Source organism: Caloenas nicobarica, chromosome 11, assembly GCF_036013445.1.
Source record: "Caloenas nicobarica isolate bCalNic1 chromosome 11, bCalNic1.hap1, whole genome shotgun sequence".
In the NCBI taxonomy this organism is placed as follows: domain Eukaryota; kingdom Metazoa; phylum Chordata; class Aves; order Columbiformes; family Columbidae; genus Caloenas; species Caloenas nicobarica.
Genome location: NC_088255.1, coordinates 18,879,570 through 18,905,377, shown reverse-complemented (window position 1 = coordinate 18,905,377; position 25,808 = coordinate 18,879,570). Strand labels below are relative to the sequence as shown.

The window sequence follows — 25,808 nt, the reverse complement described above, 5'->3', positions numbered from 1 at the left end:
AGCCCCTGGAGCATGTTTTCTCTGCAGTACCTTGCACAAAAGAAAGAGTTATAAAGTAATTCATGTGAAGTTTCCTGAGCGCTTATCATCAAGTCATGCGCTGATGGGCTGGTGGTTTAAATCCATTGTAAAGCAGAGACTTCAGAGGAAACAGTCCCAGCATCGCTGGCTGGGGCTCTTAAAGAATATCATCGCTTAATACCCAAACACTCAGTGGCAAAATCCTTGGCTCCTTTATGAAAGAGTGTGCAGAGCGATGACCATCATTTAAATCACCCATTTTGGGTTGCTCTGTGCTTCAGACAAGAGCAGTTTGCGTGTATCGCCCGGAGAAAGAAGATGAGCCCTGATACGCCATTCAAAACCATCGTTTTGGCCTTTCTGGATCCAGCTGTAGGCAAGGGCTGGGGTGAAACATGTCGTGGGAAGGCAGATAACGCAAACATGAAAGCAGCACAAAACATGAGAGCCTATAAATAGCAGGAAATAAAGAACAATACTGTGATAAAATCCATAAGACAATAAAGACCAATGTGGCAGAGACCGTTTCCCCCCCACCCATCTCCAGAGTTTCTCCTATTTCCCAAAGCTGCAGAGATCATCTGACTGCTCTGTGGTAAAGTCCAGTCAGCTCAGCACCAACTCAAGTTCTTGGAGCCTTACACAAAGTATTTCAAAACCCTGTTCCTTTTTCTTTCTTGATGTCCTGCCATGGCTATTGTGGTATTTTAAACCATTCCCCACTCACCAGCTTGTCAGAGCAAGGATACAAGAGGGAAGAGGAAAGGGGGAGAAAAGCCTTATGGAGATTTAGAGTCATTAACAGCCTTTATAGGGTTTCAGACATTTTTGTGGTAATTCTTTGGAAAGGACACATCCATGATGAGCTGGGGTTTATTTTGCCACTGGCATAAGAAATGAGACTGTTTCCAAGAAAACGTTTGCTGTTTACCAAGAGGAGGGCAAATGTAACTGGAAAATGGCAATGGATGTGAATTAGGCACCTTGTTTAAATTTTGGGTAACTACCAACTCCTGACCCAGCCCCACTGAAGTGGGTCAAGAACCAAGCAAGTCTCTGGTGGCTCCTCCATAGAGTGGGCTCTGCAAAGCTGCCTCCCTTCTCTGGCAGCAGCAACTGAAGACGGTTAATTATCCTGAGAGATATCCATCACCTGTAAGCCTGGATCTCGGAGGAACGTGTCCTGTCAGGAGGTAACCGCTCCGTGGGCCTACAATGTCATGAGAACAGCTCACAAGTACGCCATGCTCTTTTGGACTGCAAACTTCTCTAGAGACCAGATTTTGCTGAATATTTTTGCAGGACTCTGTGCTATGGTGCCCTGATTTCTGAACCGAATCTTCAAAAGGGGTAACGCTGACTTACGTGAAAGGAGTTAGGCTGATTTATGGCAATGGAGGCTTGAGACCTTATTGTAGGGAACGAGAGGATTATATTGGCTTCAGAGTTAATGTCAGAGCTGGGACTGGAACACAGGAATTACTGGGCAGGTCTCTCAGTTGCGTCTGTTAACTTAAAAGAGGGAGTTGTGCTGAGGGAAACCTCCAAGAATATCTGATTTAATGGCAAATCCACCCTTTTTTTTTTTTTTTCCCATGGCTGGTTCTAAGATGCTTGCCTACTAATGAACGTGGCTTTTTGTGCTCAAACAATGGAGCTGCTCCCTCCTGGCCGCCCAATCCTCTTACAGGACCCCACCAGGGAGACGCAAGGACAAGTTCGGGGGTGACACAAAGAGCAAGGTGCATTATGCAACAGGCAACCGCTTTGGTTCACGGGGATCAGAGGTGACAGCAAGGTTTTAGGAGGTCCGACTGAAAGGTCGACTGGCCACCAGTGGTGCTACATCACACTCCATCGTGAGGCATGGCAAACGAACGGGGGGTTTATGTCCCTCCACAGCTGGGCCTGGCTTTCTGAGCACATGACAGCATGTCCTACACTATGCTTTTCAGCTTTGTGTCCCTTCATGCTTCATTATGCCGTTTCCGACTCTGTTTTGTGGGGGCAGAAAGCCTCAGAGGATCTCCCTTCAATTCCATGGACTGCTTCTTCTGTCTGAGGCCATATTTTGATCCTAATTAATGTTTACAGTTTTCTCCTGTAGGGCAGTGGGGCAGATATTCCTGTTCCACTTCTTTATTTTGGACAGACAAGAACATTCTGAGCAGGGAGATGAAGCAAATCAACGAATTCCTATCTTCTGACTCCTGCTCAGTGCTTTAACCCTCATCCACCATCTTTCCTGGACACTGCGATGTTCGTAAGGGGTCCTGGTGGCTAGAAATTTGACTTCATCTGGTTTATGAAATTCTGCTTGTTCTGCCTTTCTTCATCATTAGCCCACAAGGCAGCTTGTGTGCTTTTCTCTATCCAACCCTTCTTTCTGCCTTTTTTTTTTTCACGTTTCCAGAAGGACGTGTTCCTTAGAACAGATGAACCACATACTGAGAAAACGAACAGGCCAGATTGTCTAGTGCTCAGCACCCACCACTGAGGACAGATTTTCCGGAGATCTCGGTTTCCAAGGAGGCATCTAAATAAGTGGCAGATACTCAAAAGTGGAAACGTGCCCACTTATTTTGGTGCTCAACTAGTGCTAGAGCTGCTTTGAAAAACTGACTCTGCTATGGCTGTTCTCCTCTTATGCTACAAAACCTCCAAATCTCCCTCTTTTGTACCCTATTCGTGTCCCTCTGCCACGCTCATCCTTGTGCCATGCTCCATCCTACAGGTCCCAACTGGTCTCGTCCTGCTTGTTGCCGTGTCCTTCTGCTGTCATTGAAAGGTCAGGATGTACTTGCACTCACATTTCCTTTGAGAGGTCCATCAGGGATAATGCCCCCAAACGCAGAACATATGTGCAACATAAATCAATTGTTAAAGCTAATGCTGATTGAAGTTTGGTAATTCAGCCTGCAGGATATACCATATGTTTGAAGTGTATTGTCCAAGTTTAGATGTTAAACTCCCAAGGGCAGGGACCACTCCTTCCTCTGTGTTTACATAGCATCAATAAGACCAACAGTGCTTGGGTCTGAAATACATTAACCTCAGCCAATGCATTGTTAAGTTTCATAATGACTAGTTAACATTAAAGCACAATGGCTAAAATATATAGACAAAGACATATTTTGGCAGAGATTTTTGTCATGTTTTTGGTGCCAGATTCCTACCCAAATAAATGGTCACTGGTCATCTGAATCACTGACATTGTCTTGGAAAACTCACCCTTCATATTGCATCATCCCGGTTTTCCCTTTTTTGACAATTGACACTAAGCCATGGACCACTATTTAGGGTAACTTAGGATCCGAAGTGAAAAAGTCTGGAATAGGAAGGCATCTAGATGAGATGCCAAAGAGTGAACTCTGGGAATCACAGACCCAGGGTGTAGATGGGCAAAGGAAAAAAAAAAGGTTCTGAATGCAAGAACTTAATGTCATTTCTTATTATTTACCTCATTAATTTGTAATCCCCAGAAACCACACTCAAAGGTGACTGTGCACAGGCCCTCCAGCAAGAGGATAAGAGAACTGTAGGAATAAATCCAAACCCTGTCTGAACTGACGGGCTGTTTTTCAGAGCAAGTTATGCAACATGTTAGTACCTCTAGGTATAGGACCAGTGGGATTTAAACTTGTTCAGCAGATGGTCCATGCATCATTGCTGGAATGCGCCCGCTGACCCCAGGGCAGAGCCTGAATGGACTTCAAAAGAGAGACTGAGCATGCTTCAAAGTGTTATTGTTTAAATGTTCCACTAAATGGGGACTCCGGAACAAAATATCTAGCTGAGGTCAGTCTGAAAAATGTCAACATGTATAATGAGAAAACAGTGTGTTGTGTGAGAAAGAATATTTAATAGGGGTATTCTGGCTATTTTGAGTTGAAAAAAACCACTTTTACCATGTGTGTCAGCAGGTTGTCATAATCTAAGTGTCTTTCCTCATCAGCTGGGAGCTTCATTTGCTTCTGTTGGAAAGGGCAAGGTCTGTATGTGAAGGTCATAAAAGCCTTCAGAAAGTGTGGTTTGTCCACGGGCAGGTACGCTGGGAGAACCGTCAACCCAAGTTATGGCAAAGGTGTGTTCCATACAGCATTGACTTATCCTTGACAGCCTCCCTCCAGCTCATTTCAGAGGAAAGCTTGTCAGGACCCTGTGTTTGGTTCAAGAGCATGATCCTGTGATTTATAATTGTGTACTGTGTTGTGTTCCGTTCCTCCCAAAGTCCTTAATGCCCACACATGGCGTATTCTTTCACTGGTGTAATCCACAAGTTTTGGCTTTTCCTCACTCTATTCAGGGGGAATTTCAGTAGAAGAAGGATTGGGTTGGTGTTCAAATCAACAGGATTAATATTACGAAGGAAGATTTCTTAGGCAAGTCAAGCTTAACAAGACCAAGCCTTGAGTAGGAAATTCAAGATTTGGCCTTTGATTTGCTGGTCTGGCTGGGCTGCATCTTAGGTGTTGTAAATATGAACAGTCCAGTAGCTTTTCTTCGAGAAAATGTTTCCATGTTGGCCACTGGCAATTCGACATGGGTGGCCGAAAAATAATTTCCTTTGCTGGAAGCTAACGGCAACAACCTGAACTTTCCCAGCACCTCGTCCTGCTGGAGCTTGCCTCTGTCTTGATGGAGACACGTTACAGTAACACCCAGATTAAAAGCGAACCCTCCCTGCAGACGTAATAATGATCCAGTGCCAGGAAGAGCAAACAAGCCCCATGTTAAATAAAGAGAAGGCTTGTTCCTTTCACATATCAATATTCAATGAGATCAGCCAACTTGCCATGCTGGGTGAAAAAAAAGCCACCAGGCAAAATAAAAAGCTAAGGGGCTCTGGAGACCCGTAGGAAAGTGAGGTGTCCTAAAAGAAGATAACTTGGGCCTGTTTGTAGAGTCTCTGTATCTTTGTGGCATGTTGTAACGGACACAAAACTTGAATAGCAATCAATTTAAGGGATTCAAAAATAGCATTCACACCCTTCCCGGAGTCCCCGTTGTTAGACTCAGTGTCACTACTCAGCTGTTAGCTGTGGCCCAGATTAAGCAAAAACTGCCAAACCGTACCTAACCGAGTAGGAGTTCAGCAAAGCTTTCAGGCTTATGCTTATCTTCAGTGTATGCTTAACTTGAGCAAGTGTAGAAACTCTTTGTTAAATAAGACTTTTAGACCTGCAGAGAGCTGATAAAAACATCATTCAGAGTTTCACCTTTTTTATTCTGTTTGCTGAGTGCTACAAATAGCTGATAGTCAATGTGTAGATTGTTGCAAGAATTCAGTGGTTGAAATTCAAAGTGTGTCAGTAAGTTAAAGGTGACCTGTTACCTCAGTGTTCCCAAAGCAGAGGAGTTACAACACATTTCTGATTAACATAATTGGTTTTAGGAATCCTGGTTCCCTGGAAATAATGTCACTCCAAAACAGATGCACTGCAAACTCTTCAAACTTGAGCTTGTTAAACTGTTCATGGAGAATAAAAAGCATGAGTCAAGATGAAGTGAATTTATTTTAAAAATCCAGACAAAACTTTGCACAACAGGGAAATAAACTCCAGTAAACTGAAGGAAAAGATATTACATCCATGACTCAGTTCACATTTTTTTACTCGAGTATAATAGGACTATAAACATTTTCTGTCAACAGCTTACAAAGAAACTTGTTCTGAAAGTGATGCATGGTGAGAACTTGCATCTAAATTGGGTACATCTAAATGAGACTCTGAATACAGAACATTCCCAAAGGTGACTTTTGGTTAGAGCTAGTCAAGTAACGCAAAAAAGGGTTCACAAATATTGAAAGAGAAGACACCCCCCAAACCTCACAGGAGTCCTCCCTCCTTATGTTTATTGTGCAGGAGTATTTGGGGGACAACATGTTTATCTGGATTTGCACTTTGCGGGCAAGCGGCCCCCAGTTCTTGCAGAAATAAACGCTATTTGGTATTCTCCTCTTAGACTGCAAAACGTGGCCAAGTGTTTTGCCGAACAAGGAAGGACTTGTAGATGCACTGGCTGAGGCCTATAATATTTCAGTTCTCGGCTTTAGTAGGTGGCAGAGATTCTTTAAATTCTCTTGCTCATTTACATTAAGCAAACAAACAGAATTCCCAAACCGCGAAGCCCACAAATTATGTATATAGCTAGTCTATGTAATCACAAGTTTCCTTTATGGTTACTTTTATCTTCCCTCTCTCTCAAGCTTTCCTCTGCCTATATTGCTGCCTGTCTTTATTAAGCCCCACATTCTACAAACATTTATGCGCATGATTTACTTTATGCTTTTAAGCAGTTGCCGAGAGTTCAATAGGTGTTAAATAGATAATGAACTCGAACACAATAGAATGGCGTATCTGCACAGATCAGACTGAACCGAGTGAAGCTGCAGCTGTACAGAAAGTTCAGCACACGGGTAAGCGTTTGCGGGGCCTCAGCTTGTATGATCTCCCAGAAATTACGTTTGTGTTTGTGCAGCACCTGGCACAGAGGGACTTCGAATCTGATTGGGATCCCTAGATCCCAACATGCTGTAGGTAATGAACTGTTATAGGGACTATAATTAGGCACCGAACAGCAAGTACGCAAAGTTCAAGAAGCCTCTAGCACAGGGTTTTGCCGATACATCTGCTGACGTTGGCATCTGTAGATGGGTCATTCAAACGCTGCCTGTTTTGGGAATGCTAAAAGGTTCCCACCACCCATCAGCTGCTACTTGACCTCTTTAAAAGAAACTTGTTTTAATGGGCATGTGCCTGGATCACCAAAGAGACTATCAAATTTGGCACCGTGCTGCAGGGGGAAAGCCGAGCCTGGGTGAGAGTCCCTGCTCTCAGATACCCGACCATCAGGTCAAGGTTGTGGCCCAGTGACACGGGGCAATGAGCCCCCTGCCTGCCCGCTGCCTGCCCAGCGGTTAAATCATCATTATTCCAGACATTTGTCACACGCCATTATACAGGGGTATGCTTAATATCAGCTAAAGAAAAGGCGAATGACTGTAAGCACTTCGTCAGGGCTTTAGCGGATATTCAGCAGCGACAGCCGCGTGCCAGGCGGAGGGGCCCAGCCAGCAGCTGGCAAGGCATGTTTTCTGTTGCTTTGTGAACGCAGACTATGCAAATGTATTCAAAGGATGTTCTAGAGGCAAATTGGTTGGAGCTAAATTTGCCCAGATGCTCTTGAGTCTGCTTATTAGAGCCCTTAGCTTGAAAATTAGCTGGAACTGATGAGTTGAATCAGAGCTGACTTTGGGATCTTTGCATATTAAGAAAACCCCAACCGGATTAAATGTGTGCATGTCTGTGTAGCATGGAAACTCAGCTCTGATGCCTCCTCCCGCTACTCTCAAGATGAGGGCTTCACAATGCTTCATCTGTGGAAAGCTCCTGTAGAGGACTGAGCAGCTATTTTGCCCTGAGTTTTTAAGTTAAGAAAAAAATTAAAAGATAGTTTTCTCTTTCATCATTTGATTTTTGTACCTGCATTTCGTTTTGTATGTGGAGATACTCCTTGGCAGCGAACTCACGCCTTCCCTCTCCTGTTATATGTTCCATTACCAAAGGTGAATAATCAAGACAAATATGAAGACAGAAGTATGTACTCATTTACTGAGATAATGAACATGAAAGATGAAATCACCTCAATCCTGAATTAAAAACAACTACTTGAGGATCCTGTTATAGAATCACAGAATCATTTTGGTTCAAAGACACCCTTAAGATCATCGAGTCCAAATGTGGCAAAAGACACTGGAAGGTGGCGAGATGTGCTGTGTTGATAGCAGTGGTAGTTTTGCTTCCTTGGACTTCTTCCCCTTACAAGGGCAACTGTTGAAACCTTTCTTTCACCTGAGTATTGACTTTCTACTCTAAGAAAGAAAACTGTCTTGAGCAGTGGCTTAAGCCAGTTTCTCCAAGACAACTGGTGGAGCGTACCTGCTCGGCCACAGGGCATTTTCACAGATTGACCATACGTTTGCCCCATTTTGTGGCCGCCTCTGCAATCGTTCGGAGAGCTCCAGGGCAGCGACTGAGCCACATCCCTGCCTGGTCACCCTAGGCCAGATATGCGCTTGGATCAGCCTTGTCCGTACGGCAGCTGCACCGTGTCTGACCCCTGCCTGGGTGTACAAAGGTGGGAAAAGGCTGGGCCATTTCCTGCACTTAAACAACCCAGCGCTGTTAGCTCAGGGACAATTGAGCCTCTGATGTTTATACTGTCTTTGTCTGGATAAACTGTATGGATACAGTCCCAACACAGTCGCTAGGAGATTTTCTTGCTGATTTTCATGGGGCTGGCATTTCACCTTCAATGTGTATTTTAGGCATCCCTGTCTTGAATCAGTTTCTTAAGCCTCTTAAAACTGCATTGAGGTTATGCTTGGATTTCTTTTTTATTATAGTACTTGTGTTTTGCTGAGGAAACCAAAATTGGGCACAGTTTTATAATGCGTGGTGTTCTTGGTGCCCTAGAGAAGGTAAATGTCACCTCTCTGTGTGACACATTAAGTGATCCCTTTGCATAGTCTACTCAAGTATCCCCAAAGAATTTGACACCAAGGATGTCCCAAGAGATTGGCCTCCCAATGCCACCTTCCAGGATTTGAGCATTCAGCTCAATGTAAAGCTCAAAATACTGCTGAGACAGACACCAGTACTCAGTATCTTGCACTTCACAGAACCCAGATGCATTTTACACACTCCAGCTATAATGTAAGAAACTTGGGTCAAATCAGAGAATTTCTCTTCCTTCAGCCTTCAGCTTTTCTAATTGTGTTGCAATGATTAGTCTCCAGCTGTGAGGAAATACAGAAAGCTTCTTATTCAGTACGTTTTCAGTAATCCTGAAGAAGCCACTTCCTCCCTCCCCAGAATGGTACAGCCTGTGTTCCTTCAGAAACATCTTCCTAAATAACACCAGACACTGAAAATACCTTTCCAGCCCCATATAGCACTTAGAGTATAGTTGCACTGACATTTAGTTCAACATGTTTACCATTTCCTTCTGGATTCTTCCTCGCCTAATTCTTTATGGTGTGTTAGATCAGCTAAGAGGGGAGGGGTCCTGTAGAGGTGAGACCATCTTGTGCTTAAGAGAGAGATAGATCTATTTGGATTTTTTGCTTGCCTTTGCATTTGATTTGTACATCATCCTGGGACTGTGTGCAATTTTTTGGCCCGAGAAACATCTGGAAAAAGTGCTCAGTAAAAACTACAGATTTCAAATAAAAATAAAAATAAGCCCTACCAGACAAACCCCTGTATTTGTCCCTAGAGCTTAATGACTAAATGATGATGGCATAGAAGGTTCTGGGGTTTATCCATCCTCAAACATCCTATTATTCCTCAATGACAATTATACTCCTGAGAAAAAGTCAGAGCTGGTCAGATCTAGCCCTGGCATCTTTCAGTGGATTATTCCTAAAATAAAGAGGCTTTTCCAAGCCTGGTGGTTTCAGATGTTGTGATCGGTGTTTATTCATTTGTCCTCTCTTTCCATGGAACTGGCAATGGCTGCTATTTCTGTATCCAATACCACTGTTATGTCTGTTCCTCTAATCTAGCTACTTATATGGTCTCCACCGTCGTAATGTTTGAGCACATCCCAAGAATTAAAAAAAAAAAAAAATACTCCTAGAACAATAACAAACTCTCTCAGTTTTCCTTCCCAGCCTGATCTTAATAGAGTCTTGCGTTTTTGTGCCTGTATGTGTATGAGGAAAAGCTGAATTGAAGAAATGGGTCCTACCTTCAGCTGTGAAACCAGACGGGGAAGGGCTGGCCCAGGAGGGGCCACTCCAGTGACCAGGACTCTGCCAGGACGAGATGTGCTGCCCCTGGTTTTTCTGGTCCTCGGCCCCTGGCTCAGGAGTGTTTTCTATGATTCTTGGAATCTGGCAAGTGGTGAGTTATGAAGGGCAGAGGGTAGACGTGGGTTTTTCTTTTGATGAGGAAAACTATTATTTTTGCCTAGAGATGAGTTACCCTGACCAGCTGTCAGAGGACGTCTGTTTATTTTGACCACGTTTGGATCAAGATGAGAGTTTCTGTGTGTTTCTTCTCTATCTTTTTCTGGGGATTGTTGTATACTGTTCCTGTGGACACTGAAGTCACCCATGACAAAATTTATCCTGCAAATTCAGCCTCTGTTCTAGATGGCTTTCTCTCTAGAAGGCCATGACTACTTTTTAATGGCTTGTTGGGAGCCTGGTCTTATCTGCTCCCTATGCCCCAATTTTGGTGCTCTGGACCCGCAGCCCTGGGGAAGGAAAGGCTGATGAGCCTTCAGGTCCATCAGCTTTGGGCCGTATCGGTGGGGAAAAAGTGAATCCCACATGCATGAGATGGGCCAGGTCTGTGATGAAGGTTTAAGGGCATTAAATCCTACCTGAATAAGAACAAGCTGAAGCTCTTGCCGTGTGTTCTGAATCCAAGAGGAGCAAATGGAAGAATTACCAATGTATAAAAATATAAGTAAACACATGCCAATGTTAATTGGAGGAACGTGTCCTTCCCACTGACCTTAGCCCATGTGACGGTACCTCTGCTGTAAGGGACACGAGCCCTTGATTTCTCGTCTGTAATCAGCAGACAGAAACCTCATTTCCAGCTGAGGGATTAAACCGCACGTGAGGAAACGATTGCGTGCGTACTTGACGCACCTTTTTTTAGACCTGGATCAGCGAAGAGAAGTATCGTTATGTCTCATATTTGGGCTGGAAACTGAGCAGTTTGCGTACTTGCAGGAACGAGATACAGTTGTCTCAGAAGTTTTTGTTGGCAATAGGACAGGCAGCTGTCAACGCTTCAGTCTAGAAGTAGATGCAGCTTATTAGGACAGTTGGATATCATCAGATTAGCTGGGCTTGGAGATAGGGTGAGACAGGAAAACATATGACAAGAACTGGCATCACAAACCCTCCCCCTTCAGAAATACTACCTCAAAACCAAGGAATGCTGTGGTCCATCAGAGCCAATATCAATAGAATATATCCTAATTTAAGGGCAGACTTGCCAAGTATTTCAGCATGAGTTTCAGTGCCCCTGGTACACATAAAAGTTACGGCATCAGTTCTAGATTAGTTACTGGGACTCTGGTAATGATGTTCCTGGCATAACACTCCTTGCAAACACATACTTTGGAGGAGTTCCCATGCATTTTTTTATTGTCCACCAGAGCTGTGGTGGCAAGCTGTGTGAAATCTATCCAGAAAACTGGAAAAAATCAAAATTGGAGGGGAAAAAACCCAACAAAACCCAATCAAAGATGGCAAAGCCTTTCTTGTGTAGACCCAAAACAAGGTCTGAAATAAAAAAAAATATGGGCTGGCTTTGTAAAGGTCATGGAGGACAGAGTTTTGGACTTTCTTTCAATACTCTTAGATGACTGTCTGAAATACTCTGTTCAGTTTTGGTACCAGAAAGATGCTTGCAGACTGGAAACAATTCAAACATGAATGGCAACAAAAGCAACAGCAAGAAATACCTGAGTGGCAGCAGGGACTAGTTTTGAAGAAAGCTTAAATAGACTTGGATCAGTGACAGACAAAGGTAGCCAAAGTCCTCAACAACACTCCACGTGCATTTGAAAAATGTAAATGGCAGCAGGCAGATGAAGTGTTTGTCAGTGTGCATTGCCATGATTTGTTTCTTTTGTTCAAAACCTTTTTGTTCTGAGCACGCTTCTCTTTTCAGAGCTTGAGCCTTAGCTTTCCAACCCAAGCAGCAGGGATACCTCGTGCTTCTTTAGGACTTTTCATGAGATGAAGCCCAAATGGTTTACGAGGGTAAATTAAAGGACCTTCACGGTAAAAAACTTGAAAAAAAAAAAAAAAAAGAAAGAAAAAAGGAAGAAAGAAGGAGGAGGTTTAATTTCTTTCTCCCAGAATGTGGTTGGCTCTGGAGTTAAAGAAAATAGAATCTGGATTGTCCAGTGGGTGAGATCCTTCTCCCTTTACATTACAGATTCACAAAGAGTTTGTTATCCACTCTTAGTTCATATCTGAGGACACTGTGAGCAAAGAACAGAACGGTTCCCCAGTCATCAAGAGCGGACTGCGACAAGCAGCACCAGGACTAGAAATTTTATCAAAATATACGGGAGGAATAAAAGAGACAGAATTGCGATTTCCTTGAAGGGTATTAAGCTTCATCATCGCAACTGCTGCCTCCATTCTTAACCATGACGAGGATGTACAGACGAGTTTGAGGTTATCTCTGTGCTGAGCAGCACCCCTGCTTGCTCAGGACTGACTGGAGGTTGCCAGAGCAACATCAAAACCACTTCCTATGGAGCGTGGACGTGCTCCGCAGCCCTCCCAGGACTGCACCCTTAGCAGAAGTGATGAAACTGCAGGGAGGAAATACAATGCAAAGGACTAAGAGGTGTGGAAACCATAAATGGGGATGTAACTTCAACCACTTCTTAGTCAACACTAAGGGAAAATAGGAGTGTGATGGTCTTATATTTAAAAATCTATTTATTTTTTGAGGCAACTTTTATTCTGTTAGTAACCAAGAGGAGACTGCTTTATAAAGAAAAGAAACAATTTTGTTTTAATTTGAACAACTCCCTTAAAATACTATTTATGTGCACACTGGGCCTGTGTGACATTGTTTTAAGCCTTATGCTTTTATTCACCATTCATTTTGCTTTCATTACTGCCAAAATCTTAAATGCGAGGGCATGTGCAAAACCCGCTGGGTGATTTGCAAAATCTTTTGGTGTTGGAAATTTTTCTAATGATGAAATACTTTATTAATTGCTTCTATTTTATCTGATTATTGCCACATGAATTCTGAGGGCTTTGCAACAAGGAAGATCTGCACTCCTTAAATTGTAATTTCTGTGGATACACTAAAATACTATGTAAAAACCAGTATTCATTATCATTCAGACAATTCTCAGTTTCAAACATACCTTCCATGAGACTTCAGCCAAGAAAAACACAAGGGATTCACATCTGGGCTGTTTACTAATAAACCCCCAAGCATTTCCGTAGAATTTGATTTACTCCTCAATTGTATTGGTGTATCCTGGGACGGAAAGTTCAAGATCTGCTTGACCTGGAGTTTCTTTTCCAATACACTTCTTGCTGAATTCTGTGAACTGGAGGTTGCTTGAGTAGTGTTCCTGCTGAAAGTGTTCCCAGTGCTTTCATGTCCAGCTTTTGCCTGTCGGTTGTCGCGTGTCCTTGGCAGTAATGATAATACAGCAACTTCTGCTGGTTTCCCCTCATATTCTCAGAACAATTCGGATTTTGGTATATGGCAGGAGTTTGGGGCCATGTTTCTGCGAGCAGTGTTGGTGAAATTCCTCCTGGACTATTGCAGCTGGTTAAAATATCACCTTGCCTAGAAAGCCTTGGCAGACTGAGAGGAAGAGGAAACATCAGACAGCTTGTGAGACTCAGCTATAATGAAAGATTAGAAGAATGGCTTTTGAACCAAAAGATAAGCGGTGATTTTGACACGAGCACCAACACAAAGGTCACTGTTTATACAGAAACATGGGAAAGATCTCATTTACATTATAGCTGACTCAAGGGGTGTAGTTGCTATATATTTATCCCCTGATTTATTTACAGCATGGCCAAAATGATGTATTATGTAGCTGCAATCCAACCAGGTCAGAGTCCCACTTGAGCCATTGACTTAACCTGGTTGCTGTCACCAAAGCTCCCTGGCCACAGCACTTCCCTGGGCAGCGCCCAAAGCGGGGCAGGTGTCTTGTAACCATCTCTCCCCTGACCCAACAACAGTCACAGGAAAGTGTTGGGCTAATGGTGTGAAATCGGCGAGAAGAAAATGCCCTTTGACTGCTAGAAAAATTCCAGCGGCGTGACCTGTTAGGCTGGCGGGCAGGTACCCACAACTGACCCAACTGTGAACAGCTGGGCTACGTTTAAAACTGGGTTGTGCAAAATCTTAGGGACGATGCAGGATGGAGCACAGGTAGGGGGCCAGCTGGCTGGTGAGATGCTGGAGATCTGCAGAGATCTCCGTGGGTCTGAGGCTTCTCTTCCATCTCTGGTTTCTGCCTTCCTGACGTTTGGGTGCATTGCTGTCCTGCCATGTGATTTGTTTTATAACCCAGAGGGGACAGCTGAATTCCTTCTACAGCAACAATATTTTTTTTGTGGTGCCAATGCCATGACCTTTATTCATGACAAACAAAGTACAAATGGGGAAAGCAGGGTGGAGCTCCATCAGAAATGTGATGTAAACAGCTAGAAGGACGTGGTTGCGCTCCTCCAAAGCCATTTCCCACCAAGGTGAGAGTCAGAGCAACAGGCATTGCAAGCACCACAGAGATCCTATCTGATATTTTGTTAAGCTAATTGCCTATGCCTAAAAGTAAGGTCTAAGGAAAAATGACAAATTGAACTTTCAGTCAGATTGGACAACAACATCAACAACAACAATAGCTTCCAAAGGTTTTGATGGAAACAAACTCCCATTCCAGGTGTCTGCTGACATTTTTTAAAAAGCCAGCCACTTTTCTAGTATTCGTGAAAGTAACATGAACAATTTAGCAGGAGAAGAGCTCCCGTTTTGTTGTGGAAACAGTCCCTGCGGTACCCTTGAAAATTCATCCTGGGGCAAGTTTGAAATAATTCATGCTTTTCCTCTTACAAAAATATCTTCACGTTTGGACCAAACAGCTGTGATGCTGGTGGAGAGCGGCAGAAATAGAACCTGGATTCTAAACCTGTATCTTACTGGGAGAACTGGGAGCTTGGTCTCCCAGTAGGGAAGTGAAATTCAGGCAGCAACATTTGCAAAGCTGCCAGCAGCTCCAGGGTGGCACAAATTCAGCTTGAGGGGTAAAACAGAGTTAACCCAAGGTGGAGTGCGCATGCGGCAGTGTCCGCTGCTCCGGCTGGAGATGGTGTCTGTGCCAAGTGCCAGCAGGCCAGTGGATGTGCCTCCAGAAACACCATCCCCACCTCCGCACGGCTTCGCTGGACTTCTGGGCGAATTGGATGGAAAAGCTCCCAGGGTCCCAGCACACCCTCCACCCTGTGCCTCTGCTCCGTGATTTATTTGCCTCCCCCGCTGTGCCACCAATGTCCCTCCCGATGGCACTCGCTGCGGGGTGGCACGGACCAAGGGTGTCTTCATGAGCATGGAGGGCATCCCAAACTCGCTTCGGCTGCTCCACAGATCACTGGGATGTGCTTCCCAAGGAAACGTGGGAGCCTGAGGACAAACCTTCACACTTGCCTCCATGAACTTAACGAGCTTGACAGGCAAACATGCAGGAGTAAAAATAAGAAAACTTCAGGTCTTTGGCTGACACAGATAGTAAAATCGCTCAATGCTACAGGCAGCCTGTGACCAACCGTGCACAAAATAATAACTGTTTGTGGGCCATTTAACAATCAGCAAGTTATAAGATTGGGCTCTGATACAAATCAGAGATGACTAGCACCGACCAAACAGATTTAGAGGCACAAATCTGGAATTCTTGTGCTTCACGCTGAGCCTATTCCATCCCCCGTGCCTTTCCACATTCTCCTGTGTAGAGACAACAGAGCGGGGTTGCTCTGGCTGGGAGAGACAGGGAGCAGCTGCTCTGCAAAGATGCAGGAGTGGGTTGGTATTACTCTTTGCTTTCTTGATCACAGGACCAGTACTGGGTACCTGGCAGGGAAAACATGCCTGTTTTGGGGCAGTCCTAGCCGAATGCTTAGTTACCAGACTGGAAGGACGCCGGTGTGATCTCCTGTGTTGGTGGATCTCAGGGAGGCAGAGTTCCATCATTGCTGGTTTGCGTTGTGTTTGACACAACAGCTGCAGGGCCAAGCAGGGCAAAGGGGCTCCTGTGCACTCCCAAACCTGAGCCCAAGGTAGCTGAGAGTCCTGGGTAGGTTGGGGGAGGCCTTACAAGCTCCCGTTGTGTATTGCTTTACATTAATGCAGCTTTGTGATTACACGCTACTTTGCTTGGATGGGCATTTAAACTGTTAGCAAACTTTATTAACCACATGTGAAGGGAAGATCAGATGTCATTTTTTTTTTTTTTTAAGGAACAGTATATAACTCACAATTTTCAGAAAGAGAAGTGTTTCTAAAACCAGGAAGGAGGCAAACACAAAGCGGTGACTGCTCCTGAATCCCAGGTTGTGTCCATCAGTCCTGTCAACTCTCCTTATTTCTGGCTGGGTTTATAGAGAGGAAAAACATCATGGTGATCTGCTGGGCCTCCAGGATGAAGGCTGGAAATGCCACGTGCATGTGTGTGCATGGGCCAGGCAGGGTGAGGCTGCCAGTGCATGAGTTTGGGGGCATTTTTGTCTCCTTCGCATCCCCCTCCTTCCAGCTTCTCTTCTTCCTAAATGGCTCGGTCTTTCAGGAGGCGAGGAGGAAACGTAAAAATACTGTTGTCAGGGCCGCTTCTCAACGACACAGCAGATACACATGCTATTAACATACAGGGACAGGCAAGAAAACTCCCTAAAATTCTGCCTTTCTCATAACAACACCAAGTGAGTCACCCTGGCCCCGGGCCAGGACGGCAGCTCACTGCTCAGGAAGCACCTGGGTAAAACTTTCCAAAACCTGTATCTGCCCAGGCTGGGAGATAAGAGTCAGGTATCCCGCAAGAGAAGTGCAGGGATGCCGCAGTGAATATTGCCAGATTTATTTTAGGCAGCGGAGATTCTGGCTGGAAGATCACTTGAGAGCATGCCAAAGGCCCAGAAAAGGTAACTGCTTAGGGGGGGCTCAAGGTCACCCGAGCCTGCCAGCCGCTCCTGGGTGACATTGCTGCCCCATGGAGCAACGTGGTGCCACGGAGTGGGAAGCCGAGGCATCCTCCTGGGAGCATGTGGGCAATGCGTGAAGTGTTTGTGCCCAGCAGACGTGCCAGCAGCTGTCTGAGCCACCAGAACGGGGTAGCCCACCGGTTGCTGTAGTTTCAGTCGGTGTTTATTTCAGATGAAATTGTGGCCTGAACAGTTGATTTTTCTTAGTTTAAATCATATATCGATAAGATATCAAACAGAAATCAAAACAGGGGCTGTGTTTTTGGCACACTCCCCATCACGCGAACCTGCCGGTGATGGAGCCCTGCACCCGCTTTACAAGCCAAATGCAAAGACAACTAAAACCCACAGGTCTCCTTGAAGAGTAACCCCAACGGCTTTAAATTCTAGGAGGAATGTGATTTTATTGCTACGGGTGATCCTTTCCTTACATCAACCTAATTACATATGAATGTGAGGCATGTCTGATTCCTAAAGCGAGGGGCAAACCCAGAGGAACCAACCAGGCTGGAACCAAAGTGGTCACGCTGGCTTTTGGACAAAGTGGAGTGGCTCAAGTTAATTGCTGGTCAGCTACCCGGAAAGAAAAAACACTCACAGATCCAAAGGTTTTCACTGGGATTTTCAAGAGCTTATGAGCAATTTAAAGTCAGTGAAAGGAATGTACTACAGAATGAAAAATATAGGTATTATTAAAGAATGTCTCCAAACTGAAACCCAGCCAGTCCAGTGGATGCTGCTCCGTGGCTCTGCCGGCCAAAGCGCAGCTCCTGCCGCCGGCTCTGCCTCCCCTGACACCAGACGCGAGCGGTTTTGTTTGGCATTTGGACTGGTAGCCTAGAAAATCGAAGCACCGTGTATTTTAAGTTTATAGCACATGTTTGCTTCCCAGTTTTGTTAATTAAAGTCACGTAACTGGATGAGCAGTTACTGGATAGCTTGCAGGGTTCAACTGAAATTTCCTGGTTTTTCTGCATGCTCAAACATTTGATGCCCTTTCTGTCTCTGTGCACAGTGCATTAATTCACCTGGCTAGAAACTCTATCTGTCTGAACTGCTAAAAGCAGGCATTGGGGAATGGTTTTGTTTCTCACAGTATTTTCTCCTAGTGTTTGCCTACGCCTGCCAATGTAATTTGTCAGAATAAACTAAGTACTTTAAAATCATTTTTTATACACTCTTGGTAAGTGTTTCACCATCACTTCGAGAGGGAAGGGAGCAGAGGGACCTATAAGCAAATAAAAAGAAATATGAGCATGTATGAATTCACTCGAGTGATCACTCCTCTTCCTCTTCGGTGAGTTTAATCCATTGGCTTGTCTGGATCAGTCATGTAAGTTGAGAGGGCTTGACCGCATCATTGAGCTCACCATCACAAATTTCTGGTCTATTTTCCACTGCGCTGTCAGCTGGGATGTGGTCAGGCCAAGCTTGCCCAGCCCGGTGACCAGTTCCAAATGGAAATGGAAGTGGTTCTGCACGGCAGCCCCCGACCCTGCTGACTTTTTGTTTCTTTTCAGAGTGGGTCTGCCACAACTTCTCCCCCATCTCCTCGCCTACATCTCCTCTGGCTTCCCAGCTTTCATATCATCTTTGCAGGACCCGTGTAACCATCTCGGCTCTGTAGGAGCTGCTCTGCTCCTGGGGCCAAGGAAATCTCTCTGCAGGCCACGCAGCAGCAGAATATTTAGCTGCAACATGACAAGTGTGTTATTAGCAGGGAAAGAGGCACGTTCAAAATGTGCATTGTCTCCACGCACACCTTGTACTACTGGAGTAGTGCTAGCAGAGGGCTTCACTGAGAGACCATTGATTAAACTGCAGGGACTTGAAGATTTACTTTCAGGACTGAAAATGTTAAGTCTGGCCATGTGCAAGGACATGCCAACATAAGCAGGATTTACTTTGGTCCGCGGGCAAAGCTCTGAGCAGCTCAGCAAAGCACAGACGTACTCCTGTCCTGCGAGAGTGAACATCACCTGAACCCAGCAGTGCAAATCCCAAACTGTTCTGCATTGTGTCGAATAATGACTCCAGAATTAGATCCAACAAGATGACATTTTTATTATTATTATTATTTTCATCAAGTACATTCAGAGGCTTAGCCTTTTCAGGGCTTGTGTCTTGGTTATTAATAGAAGCATTTGCCTTCTGGAAAATTGAATTCATGTGATAAAGAGGAACTTTAAAATCAAATTCTGATGAAGAACTTCTGTTACGAGTGCTCTTCTGAAATACAGAAGTGGAAAATGCAGATTATGGGGTAGAAAAATGTTTTGTGGGGTTGTTTTTGCAAATTTTATGATTGAGCCAGCAAAGAACAATGCCAACATTAAAAAATCCATTACCTGTTGATCTTATCTCATTTTCAGAAAATTTAGGCAGGAATCACAAGATTTGATAAGAACTGTTATGTAATAGTTCAGGCAAAAAAAATGATTAAAAGAGATAAGTTACCATACATCTAGCACTAGGTAAGCAGATTAAAAAGAAGAATACTGGGAAGTACAATAACTGGATTTACTAATGCCACATAAAATAAAAAGATGAGCACGAATTTGAATTTTCTCACAGAGCAAGTGCTGCAGAATTTTCCTCTGGGAACAATCCTCTATTGGCAAAGCGTGGTCAAACAGAACAAACAAATCTTTTTTGTGTTCAATTGTTGTGATTCTGTTTAAAAGTTTGAAGACGTCAATTTTAGCATGTGGAATGCAGTTGTGAAAGAAAATGGGTTTCCCTGAATTTTTGGTGATTGTCTAAAATCCACACACATACTGGTTATTTTAATTCAAGGAAAAAGGATTTTGTTTCTTTATCCCGTTACATAACACTGGATCTATTCTCCCTTGAACACACAAGTATGTTTATCATTAATCTTAAAGGGAAACAGTCGTCTTTCAAAATCCTTTCTGAATTTTTTATCTGTCTTTTTTTAAAATTCAATCTCAAATAACTGGATATGAATTGAAGATAAAAGCACTTCTAAATTTTTTTAAATTAGATTACTTTAACCTCATTTAGGTATAGTTCTTTTACTGTTCTTCCCAACAGTAACAGTCAAGAAAAAAATCAATTTTTTTAGAAGTTACTTCAAAAATGCAAAACATACGATTCATACGGCGTCGAGCAGGAGATGGAGTACCTGTTATTGTGTTTTAGCTCATTTTTATGAAACTGGCTGGGTTTCAGTTTGGAGACATTCTTTAATAATACCTATATTTTTCATTCTGTAGTACATTCCTTTCACTGACTTTAAATTGCTCATAAGCTCTTGAAAATCCCAGTGAAAACCTTTGGATCTGTGAGTGTTTTTTCTTTCCGGGTAGCTGACCAGCAATTAACTTGAGCCACTCCACTTTGTCCAAAAGCCAGCGTGACCACTTTGGTTCCAGCCTGGTTGGTTCCTCTGGGTTTGCCCCTCGCTTTAGGAATCAGACATGCCTCACATTCATATGTAATTAGGTTGATGTAAGGAAAGGATCACCCGTAGCATTAAAATCACATTCCTCCTAGAATTTAAAGCCGTTGGGGTTACTCTTCAAGGAGACCTGTGGGTTTTACTTGTCTTTGCATTTGGCTTGTAAAGCGGGTGCAGGGCTCCATCACCGGCAGGTTCACATGATGGGGAATGTGCCAAAAACACAGCCCCTGTTTTGATTTCTGTTTGATATCTTATTGATATATGATTTAAACTAAGAAAAATCAACTGTCTGGTCCATAATTTCATCTGAAATAAACACAGACTAGAACTACAGCAACTTAGTGGATTGCGTGGATTAGTGAAATATCCTGTACGTAACAGCAATAGCAACAATTCTATTCCCCAGTTTAGTAATGCTTAAAATCTGCAATCCAGAGTCACTGCATGATGTGCAAATCCCTCACAAAATCTGCCTCTCTTTTTCAAGCTCAGGATCCTTCTTCCATACAGGGGAAGCCCAAAGGTTGCCCCATATAGCTTGGTGTAGGAGATTAGGGTTTGGAGAATCGTTAATGTGATAAACTTATTCAAACCATCTTTTTGCCATTCTCACTTATACCCATCTTTACAGACAGTGCTGTCCACTTGTCCCCTAGATTTCTGCTGGACTTTGTGCCTGGATAAATTTTGCCTTTTTTTATTTTAATATGTAAAATCTCCCCAATCCCTGCAAAACCTTCTCCTTGTTGGTGCCCTGCCTTGGACCCGAGTACATGAAACATCATATTCCCTTTGGCAACCACACGTTGAAAAGAAACAAGTTTTTCTCCTGAAAAAGGAAGAAGTATTAAATCCATTTCTACTTCAAAATGAATGAGAACTTGCTGATGTGCATATTTTAGATCCTGGTGTGATACTTCTCCCCCCACTCACCTCACCTGATAGAAATCAGATCTTACTCTGCCATTTGCTTGCGTTAATATGCATCCACCTGCAAAATTAGACACTCGCATCCCTGCCCCTCCAGACCTCTTTTACAAGGTACAAACCCAGTGAATCTTTTCTGACTTTCTTGCCTTCTCAGTAGATTTCCACACGTTGTAGCCAAGCTGGGGATTTGGCCCAGTGTCTTTTTTAAACCCTGTGACCCAGACACGGAGATTAAAAAAGAGTTATGTTATTGGATTAAACAGATAGAAGAGGTGCTCACTGTATCAGCACCCAACACCTTAAAACTCCAGAGAACAGCTCAGCATGTTAATGGCAAAAACAGTCTCTAAGAAGGAGGAAAAAAGCAAAAGAAGGTGATTACTAACCCGTGCCTTGGGCTGGGGGGCAAAAACCTGCCGCTCTGCCTGGTCTGCAAAGCAGCCACAGGGACATTATATTCTGCTTTCTATAGCATCGTAATATTGGATACATTCAAGATCTGGGATACAAGTAATTTGAACTACACCTACCTGTAACCAGGGTGATTTTGGCCTGTCTTGGTTAAGTTTGGGTTAATCCCTTTATGGTGGGGTTTTTAAGGGGTCAGGCTTGATTACACTATGAACGGCACCAGTGCTCATTGAAATGAATAGAACTGCAGAAGTAAAACTACTAATAGATTAAAGCCAGACCTACAGGAAAAGGATAGTAATTTCAGGCACCATTTATATGCCTAATATTATACACATGCTTATGCTTTGTAATTTGGGCTCTAACTTGTGATTTCGGTTACATAAGAGAGCCGGAGGAGCCAGAGGCATTAGTGCTCCCACAACTGATGGCAGAGTTCCCCCAAATATTCATCAGGCACATTCTCAGAGGTTGTGCTGTCTCATAATGAAACAGCAGACAGCGATGTACATATTGATGACACAAAAGGACTAATTATTATTGTTATTATTTCACTTATTCTAGGTACTGATTACATGCCTCTGACTTCAAACCAGCTTTGGCTGTTGTTTTTTTCCCCAAAATGTTTTTTTTTTTCCAAACACAGGGAGCAACCATGTGCTTTTTGTGTGGCTGACTTTTAATGAGTGAGAAGCAACAGGAGGCAGAAAATGCAGGCTTTGATTCCTCTAGAGAGCTTGAGCAAAATATTCCGCTGCTGTCAGTGGTACAGCTGTGCTGGCAGGATCCTTAGCACAGACCAGGCTCCAGCCACTGCTTAGATTTCACCGACGTGACTGCCGGTTCCTAACCTGCATCGAGGCATCCGCGCTACAACTGAACAAGTGGCTGTGCCGGTGAGAAATGTTTTGCTTCGTTCCCTTGTGTGGCCAGAGCCACCTGTGTTTGTGGTCCCTCGTGAAGTCCCACTAAATTCTAGCTGCCTTCAGCGAAAGATGCCTCCCAATCTGAAGCCGCAGTACACAAGAAACCTGACCCAGAAGATGTAGGTGGCAGCGTGCGGTACATCATGTTACTAGTTTAAACCAGGCTGTTTAGTGAATATGTGTCATCAATTAGCTGCATATATCCCATACCTGCATCTATTTTTCAGTTAAAAACCTATTCACTTTGCAAATCAGCTCAGCTACTGGTAAATCACAGGGTGCACTGGAGTAAGGCGAAATGACTGTGGCGAGCTGTATCAGGCACGCTGCGCCGCCAGCACCGAGTGTGCGGGAGGGGTGCAGCTCTCTGTGCTTTTGCATGAACCAGCCAAGGAAATCAGCCCTTTCTAGAGACCCCCTGGACGCTGCTGTGATGGAATTTGATCCCCAGCAGCCTATGTATAGGTGATGGGCTCCAAAGGTGTGTCGACCAGTGACTGCCGCCCTAGTTTATGGTGTAGGAAGGCAGGGTCTTTCTTGTAGCTGGGAAAGCCCGGGAGAGCAGGACCGCGGGGACTATTCGCTCTTCTCTGGTCCATCTTCACCGTTCCTAGCGCAAGGTTAGCACTGCGGGACTTCTGCGAAACATAGATGGCCCAAAAATCTCCTTTTCCCTGCCGCTCTGCCCCCCACAATGCAAACAGTATTTTGCAGTACAGAGCATCTTACCAAGTCTTCAGCAGGGGTTATATGAAAATGCCTAGCGAGTCTGTATGCTGCTTTAACCTTTCATTAACAGAGCTAGAGGAGATGTGGGTAGGAGAGCAAAGACATAATTGAGTCTTATACCCGTTCGCCTGCAGGAGAAAAACCACCGGCTTTCAGTGCGATGAAACCGAAAGCCGGACAAATCGCTGCCCTGCTCATCCTCCTGCCGATCGCCCCGGCCGCACTTTTTGTTCTCCAGCCGTGAGCGGGGCTGAGCGGTGCCGGGAGCTTCTCTTTTGGGAGGAGACGGAGAAGTGCGGAGACATCCCGGTCTCCCACGCACCTGCCAAGCCACGCTGCCTTGTGTTCCCTCCTCCTGCAGGAGCCGGTTGCCGAGACCAAACGCCCCAAAAGCCTTAATGAGAGACACCGAGGGCAGTGCCCGAGCCCCCGCCGCCTTCCCGGGGCTGGGAAAGTGGCCGCGGAGGAGCAAAGCCGGGGCCCGGGCGCAGAGACGGGAGCGCCGGTGACAACAGCATGAGATGCTTTGTCTGCGAGAAGGGCGCTCTTTGTGTAAAGGCAAAAAATAATAAGTTTTTTAAAAAAATATATGTATAGATATCTATAAAGTGAGGAGAGCCGCGGCAGGCAGCCCTCCGCTCCGCTCCGCTCCCCGCCCCAGCGCTCCCCGGGCCAGCTCGGGGGCGGCCCCGCTGCCCGCGGGGGAAGGAGGGCGGCCCGGGGCGGCCCCCCCGGCGGCGGCGGCCGCTGCCCCGCAGCCGCCCGCCCCTCCCCACCGCCCCGCGGCCGCCTGCCAGCCCGGGCTCCGCCGCCGTGTCTGCGGCATGGCCCCTCCTCCCCCACACCCCTTCCTTTAGGCTCCCCCCTCCCCAGCAAAGAAGAGGCCGTGCCGGTGTTTTTCCACTCAGCAGGATGGGTGATGCTCAAAGCTCCCTCATTAGACAACAGACACGAGAGGTCAGGAAGAAAGCGCTTATAAATTACCGTTTCCTCCCGCTCGGCGCTGCTAGTCGCGCCGCACCGCTCCGCCGGACGCGCCGCAGGGGCGCAGCGGCGCGCAGGCACCGCGGGCAGCGGACGCAGGTACCGGCGCGTCCCGGGCGGGCGGGCGGGGAGCGGGGCTGCTCCTGCTCCGGCTGCTCCCGCCTCTGCCGCGGCGGCGGGGCTGGCGCGGATGGAGCCCCGCATCGAACCCCGCTGCCGCGGCGAACAAAGGGGCGGCCGCTCCGCGCCCAGCGGAGCCGAACCGAGCCGGGCCGGGGGCGGCGGCGTCTTCCCTTTGTCCGCGCTGCCTCGGGTGTGCTTTCCCTTCCCCCGCCTCTGTTTTTTATTTATCCATTCATTCTTCTTTCAACCCCTCTCAGCTGTCTCATTACCCCTGAGGGTTTTTTTCTCCCCAAGGGGTTCTTTTCATTCCCTCCCCCCGCACCTTGCGTTAACTTTTTTTCGCGATAACAGTTTACAGCAATTACCCACTTGCTGGCGGCCCTCCAGCGCATCTACGGAGCACGCTGCTCTCCCCGGCTATTTTTGCCCGTTTTCTCTCGCCTCCCCACCCCTCCCCGCTGTATTTTTTCTGGCTGCCGTGCGCTAACCTCAAGTGAAGAGGCTGCTACAGGCAATGCTGTATCTGATGTTAATGGGCCTACCTGGCTGGTAATACCGCCGGATGCTTCTTCCTTTTATCCCCCTCATTTTCCTTTTCTTTTGTTGATTCTTGGCATGCTGAAATCAAAGTTGTGATTGGGGCTTGGAAGAAGAGCGCAGGGACTGCACAGGGCAGGTTACCGAGGCCAGTTTGGTGCAAAGGGGTGGTAATCCTGGGTTCGACTCGGTAACTTGGATCCAAAATTCATCCGTTGGCTTTAAGGTAACGAATGCCCATCTCTGCCTGATATTGTAACAGGCGGCATGTGGGAGGACTTGCAAGGTTTCCATATAAGAACATGGGAGAATTTATTTCACGCTGGTGGAGAAATGTGCAGAGTATGTGTTATTTATGAAATGGAAGACAAGCTGTGTTTCCCTTAGGCAGCGCTGAGAATGGCAAAACTTTGTATTTAGAGATTGTGAAAGCTGATTTCTTCTCTTTAGTAAGAGGTACGTTTAAAGGAAAGCACCAATGAAGTAGTGGTGGGAGAGGATTCAGATAAACACGAAGAAATACAAACCCCCATGTATTCCAGCACGATTTGTGCCAAGGTGTAAAGATGGAGGGGTTTGGTCAGTTCCCATTTTTTTAACCGTATTGGGAAAGGCATTAAGAAAATGTGCCGAGAGGAGCTGGTTATGTTGATAGCACTATTTTGGTAACCGCATTTTTTAAAAATTGCTTGCCTGTCAAAATATTTTGAATTTTGGACTCGCAAAAAAGTGAGACAGCCCTGATCGGGGGACATGTCATCGGCTGTGTAATTCAGAGCTCGGATGTCAGTTGCTACCGGTTTAGATTTTATGGCTTTTGGTTTGAGGGTAAATCAGCCCATTAAAACCTGCTGCTGTGGAATTTGGAAGGGAGAGTCTTTGCTGAAAACCCTGATGGTTTTTGACAGCCGGGTGTTTACCTCTGGGTCTGCATTTGGGCGAGCTGACT

At 45.3% G+C, this 25,808-nt stretch overlaps 1 protein-coding gene and 1 long non-coding RNA gene across 18 annotated transcripts in view; one reads left to right on the top strand and one right to left on the bottom strand.

Moving 5' to 3' along the window:
• Positions 1-25,808, top strand: part of SLC6A6 (solute carrier family 6 member 6) — a 100,201-nt gene that overhangs the window by 19,550 nt on the left and 54,843 nt on the right. For 5 of the 17 annotated variants that reach the window (XM_065642400.1, XM_065642396.1, XM_065642395.1 and 2 more), the window contains exon 1: positions 24,080-24,298. The exons of 3 other annotated variants lie outside the window; for them this stretch is intronic. The gene's annotated coding sequence lies outside the window, so the exon portion shown is untranslated. Of the gene's footprint in view, positions 1-24,072; positions 24,299-24,781; positions 25,086-25,293; positions 25,316-25,808 lie in introns of those variants that run through there. 9 more of the 17 variants (XM_065642399.1, XM_065642397.1, XM_065642390.1 and 6 more) reach the window with 6 other exon arrangements.
• LOC135992925 (uncharacterized) lies at positions 5,556-25,079 on the bottom strand. The gene is made up of 3 exons (XR_010606790.1): positions 24,865-25,079; positions 12,946-13,397; positions 5,556-10,837 (listed from the first exon to the last, which is right to left on the bottom strand). It is a non-coding gene; the product is annotated as an uncharacterized LOC135992925 (long non-coding RNA).